This window comes from Odontesthes bonariensis, chromosome 13 (assembly GCF_027942865.1).
Source record: "Odontesthes bonariensis isolate fOdoBon6 chromosome 13, fOdoBon6.hap1, whole genome shotgun sequence".
Lineage (NCBI taxonomy): Eukaryota > Metazoa > Chordata > Actinopteri > Atheriniformes > Atherinopsidae > Odontesthes > Odontesthes bonariensis.
The window spans coordinates 23,238,747-23,244,762 of NC_134518.1; positions in this window are offsets into that span (position 1 = coordinate 23,238,747).

The following is a 6,016-nucleotide window of genomic DNA, read 5'->3' on the forward strand; positions in this document are numbered from 1 at the left end:
ACACTCTTTGTTTTTTTCTTTTTCTTTCTTTCTATCAAAATCCTCTTAAAAAAGTAGGTCACATTGGAAGACAAGCTAAACAATAACAACGTACACGAGAGGCCTGCATATGTGCCCAGCTGAAATGGCAACCTCCTTTATTGTCAACATTTAAACATATCACTAACAGTATAAATGATACATCCCACTTTATTCTCATTTACAGATTCTGTCTAATCTCCTCAGACGTCCCAAATGGCAGGGACAGTGTCCCACTCTCTTTCCCCACTCAGCCATGGCACTGGCAAGAGATGGTTTATTTTAATTGAAAATTAGCAAAACAAAACAAGGGCAAGAGGATCCCTGAATGGGGCCCCTTTCTCCGGGAGCTCCTGTGCCGTTGAATAATGCATATGGGAGAAAGTAAACAGCAGCCGTGGGCCTTGCTGAGGGAACAATGGGCCGCACACAGCCCAACCAGGGCGCCTGATTTTATTACTGGCCTGTCAATCCCCCCAGCCTGGGAACTGTGGGACCTAGGCCAGCCAGCAGCTGCTGACCGCTCCACACTGACCCAACACTACCAACAACCTGCAGGATAAAACTCTCACACCGCTGCATACCTCCACTAACTGCACTGTCCACTCCTAATCTGTCCATTCACACACTCAGCATGGGTGGACTAAATCAGTTTCCTGTTTGACTGGACTAAAAAAGTTAAGAGTAAACTTTTTAGTTTGATGGAACACATGATATGAAACACTGAGTCAACATTACATTAAAATTCAAAGGCACAAAATGTACATTTGATTTAACTTGCCATGTTTTAGATAAACTTTCCCATCTTCAAAGTTTTGGTTTGGGGTCACTGTGGCCACTTGTAAACTTTTTCCTGCCACTAGAACATTCTTTGTGTGTGTGTTCCCTCTCTGGGCATTGAGATTCTGGTCTTGCTTCTGGTTTCAGCCAAGTCCCGGTTGCCATGCCGACTGGCAACTGGTCTCCCAGGATGAGTAATGATGTGATGTGGCTGTGCTTTAAAGTCCCAACAAAGACCTTATTACGACTGCAGCACCTCATAACACACTATTGTTGTCAAGTGCTCCTGATATTAACCTGCCTGCTCTGGGGCTTCCTCCCTTCACACAGAGGATGTGTGTGTGAGTGAGTGAGTGTGTGCGTGCGTGCGTGTGAGTTTATGAGCGCAATCGTGTAAGTATTTTTAGGCTGAGCGCCGATCAAAGTTGTCCAGAAGGAGCTATACTTTTACTGAGAGTTTTACTCTGAAGTTGGTCAAATTAGATCAATAATTTTGCCAGTTTATTGATCGGAGTAGGTAATTCATGTGTGAAGCTTTGCCTTTTAAGTTTCTGAGCCTTTGTCATAATAAAACATGTCCTCATCCTTTTATTGGATAGATGTATAAGTTTTAATGAGTATGGGTGTTTAATAAAATCTACCCAGAGAAATCCAGGATCCCCCTCACACCAGCAAATAGCATCCCTGAGTCTGAGAACTGTCCACAGGGACCAGGCCCCAGCCAAGTGTGAACTGTCATAAAAGAAAGAGGGTTGTGTGTATGTGTGTGTGGGACTGTGGACACTATATAGGCAGGATGATGCCACAGGATGTTTGAGTGTTTGACTTGGTTTAACAACATCCTCTGACAGAGACACCACAGGCTGCAGATGAGGTGAGAGATAAAAAAAACAACTGTGATCCAGGCCTTCACCTCTACCATTGTCACTGCTTATCTCTAATTTAGGGGCTATCTGCTAATGACGAGGAGGAGAGTTCTTGTCACTGATAAAGAACAAAAACAATTTTTTTTGTTAATTAAGGTGTGGTTTGGGGACTGCAACCTCCCCATAATGTGGCGGAGAGATTCATGTCAGCGATAAACCAACAATAGTAAATTGAACAATGGTCTAATAGATATCTGTACATACATGCACAAACAAAATGTACATTTATTCTTCACAGTCATCTCATTCATGAAGCACTTAAGTTTACTTTGATATGTGCGTATGTCTTCATGGGCTGGTTTCAAAGAGGAGACCCTCTTTTTTTTTGTGTCAGCCTGATGAGGCATACACTCAGGTGCATCACACAGGAAGTCGTGTGTCCTCTCCAGTTTCCTTTGCCTCAGCCGATAAGGGGCGTGCCAAGGTTATCAGTGCAAAATCACGGCTCCAGCTCCAGACTTCACTGAGGGGAGGTGTGGGGGAGTGGCCTCTGGCCTTGCATACATCACTGTCTCCGTGGGAAACCACATCCATCAAATATAGTCAAGCTATTTACCTGTGTGGCTCAGGTGACAGTGGAGGAGGGGTGGGGAAGTGTGGGGGGTGGGAGTTGGTAGTGGCTCAGGGAGAGAGATTTCCCTGTGGTGGGGAGGTGCGTGTGGGCAGTGGCTGGCAGCGCCCTCTGGTTTGGCACTCTATCACGAGGGCAGAAAGGCAACTGGGAACATTTTTGTTGTTAAAAGGGACTCATGACCCTTAGAAAACAGACTATTCTTGGTTCAATTAGCAGAGCCTCACCCACCTTCCTCTTCCTCCTCCCAGCAATACAAAGACAGTAGTGAAAGCAATGTGGCACATATTCTGCACTTTTTTGGATATCTACATTTTGTGTGTAGGAGGGGGCATTTTAGGAGATACTGATCATATATTTGCAACCCTGCATCTGTATGTGCCTGTGCTATTGCATGTATGTCTATGTGTAATCCCAAAAAAACAACAGGGTGGGGCTTTTGCCCCAGCCATAACGAGCGATGTCATATTTCAGAGAACAACTCTTATTTCAAAACTCTTAAGGAAGTGATTAAAAATAAATCACCACCCACACATTTATTAGAAAAATCTGTTACAGATACTGGAGAGGAATTAATTACACTCCAAAGTCATTAAAAGCAGACGTCTTCTCTTTAATTACAACCATTCTTTAATGTGTTCACTTTGAAAGTTCATCATATTTCTCATACTCTAATGAACGTAACTTCCATCGCAAACACAGCCATTCTTTTGACGTATGATGTAGTATTTAATCCAGTTTCCAGTGAATAAATCACTCCCCTGACAGTGCAAAACAGAGCTGAGGATACCTTGGTTGATAAGGGGGATATTTGGTTACACCTGGTGATATGTAGATAAGATTAAAGTTGAGACTGAGGGATGAGTGGATGGAGGAAGGGTTGGGGTGGGGGGGGGGTAAAGGTGTCCTCACCCGTGCATGAAGAACAACATCTTAGGTGGTTGGGGTAGGGGCCAAGGGGGTGTCAGAAGACCTGGTCTGAACACAGACTCAGGGCTAAATGCAGATGTGAGACTCTGAGCTGGGTGTTAGGGGTTGTGGTCGAGCTAATCCCTGGATTTAGAATGAGACGGGGATGTTGGCCGCTGAGAGTCGGGCAGAGTGGATGGCAGAGGGGTCGAAGGGTCGTGTTTACCTGCAGCAGGTATTTCCTCCTAGAGCTGATAAGACACAGGGAGGGGAAGTGCTCTGTTCCAGGTGAGTGAAGAGGGGCCTGCAAAATGACACCATACACAATCCTGACCTGACCACCCCCCCCCCCCCCCCACCCCCACACACACACCATTCCAAGCTCCACCCCCCCACACACAAACAGGTAACCTTATGCCTCATGAATGACCTGCTTTTCTCCATGTTAGCTGTGGAATCTATACTGATATAAACTGCATTGAATTCATATACTTAAATCAGCCAATGTGAGTTTTGTTTTAACTCCAATAACCATTGAAGACTAAATTCACATCTGACTGTTTCAGTCATTTCCCTCATCAGACACTATGTGTCAAAACAGACGAGTCTTTATCATGGCCTAACTCTGTTACTTTTACATATATATGTATGTATATCTGTATATAAACACATATTTATTGCCCAAATATAACACTTTACAGCCAGCCCGGAAAAAAACTTCACTTGAGTGTGCCATGGAGGCAGACAGCTGTGATATGGCTAAGGTGTCACCTTGTTTGTTTTTCCTGTCCTCCTCTTCCTCACCTGCCCCAGCTCTGTGTCCCTAGCCCCGGGTGCTGAGAGGAGTCAGTGAGCTAGAACATGTTAACAAGCCAGACCTTAACCACTGTATTGAAAGACACACATGCTTGCTGTGCAGAAGGGGGTAACATGGTGGGGCAGGAAGAGTTCAGGGCTGGCATGCAATTATATTTTCCAGTGACAATTTACAGCTTATGCACATTTTTGAGTGCCTTTTCTTTAGGCTTGAGCATGACAATCAAGTCTCCGTAGTTAGTGATTACTCTATAAACTGGAGTTGAACATATAATGTATGTTGCAACAGTTATTCTTTTTTTTACCACCTGTTCTCAATGTATCCATGTACAATAAACCTTTATAGTTAAGTCAGCTACCCTACACAAGAGCTTTGCAGCCACAGAGCAAAACAGGTGCTTTGGTGGCTATGTGAGTCTTGACACCTGTGAGTGTGCATGAGAGCGAATGCATGTCTGTGTTTTAAAGATCTTTGGTGTGTGTCCTCAAGAGTTAGCATAGCTGTTGTCAGCAGAAGAGATGAGAGGGATGTGTGAGGTAGGTGTGTAGTGGTGTACTCCTCTGTTCTCTGCTTCTCCACTTCCTCAGGCCCTCTCCTCTCCTCTTCCATCCCTGCAGAAAGTCTCATTAGTACCAAGGAGCTGCTGAGGTAGCACACGGCTGCCATTGTGGCCAATCCAAACATCAGATCCTCTCCATCCGAGCCCCCCACTTCAGAACCCCCAACCAAATCCCATTTTCAGGCTCTGCAGCTGCCCTGCTCTGCCAAAGCACTTAGCTGTGTCATTCTATCCGGCTCTCTGGGCTTCTGAGGAAACAGGCCTGTTTTGTGCTTGGCAGTCTCTGATATGACTCCAGAAATGGAAATGAAGCCATAGATCTTCATTAGGAGAGGCAGGTGTCCACAGAGATTCAGCATCAGGTGAAGGAGCAGGGAGGGGGTGGCCAACGAGGGTGATGCTGGGTAAAGGGGAAATGGATTGGTAGGGGTTTTGATCCTTAAAACCAAATGATGGGCTTGTTAGCTCCCCCCATACACTTACACACATACACACACGCGCACATACACACTTCTTTGCTATCACCCCATCCACCCCGCCTCGCTCCTCCACCCCAGCACTTAATTGCCCATGTAATGAGCTGCAGTGAATGGGATTACTTGTGCGGAGGTACTTGAGGACCCTGTGCATTGGGGGCACCTCCTGCAGGCCCTCATCTCCAGGGAATACATTTAGGATGATGTTTTCTATGAAGCGCAGGGGCAAAAACCTTGGCTCTCCTCATCGCATCTGGTCTAGTTGCATTAGGCCCTCCACAGCTTCCATCTCCTCTTCTACGCTCTCACCCCCTTGGGGCCTTTTGTTTCCTTAATTATTCATTACAGGGAGGTGGCCTTCGCTTTGAAACCTGTGGAGGTGAATGAGGCTTGGAGCCGACCCATGAAGCACCAGAGCATCCTGGAGCCTGAGATGTGTCTTTGTGACAGGACACCTGTTATTTCTCCATCCTCTATCAACCCCAGGCTCTCATCCCTAACCATATATTAATAAATTAGAGAGGAAAACTACACCCACGCATCTTTTTGTACCTAATGAGTGACAGTCCTTTCTATTTATTAGATATTTACTAAAATGTTTTGCACTTACTCATGTAAAGGAATGACATATCAAAATTCTAATTTCTACCTTTTTAAGTATAAGCAATTGATCAAAATGAATCAAAAACATGCTCAGTGGGCCTCTTGAGTCCATGCAAATGTTATTTTGGGAGTTGCGTAAAACAAAACAGACTGTACTTTCCTGTTAATGCGTATGTAAAGTGTGAAGGAGTTCTCTCCATGGTGCCCGGGGCTGCTTCTCTTCTCACGCTGTTTCTGGTAAAATATTAGCCCCCGCAGCTCTGTGCAGGGCGGCTGACAAATAGGGGGCTGTTGTCCCCCTTCTCTCACAGGGGTGAGGGTTAATGATCCCAGTTTCGGGGGTTAAAGCTTGCCAGT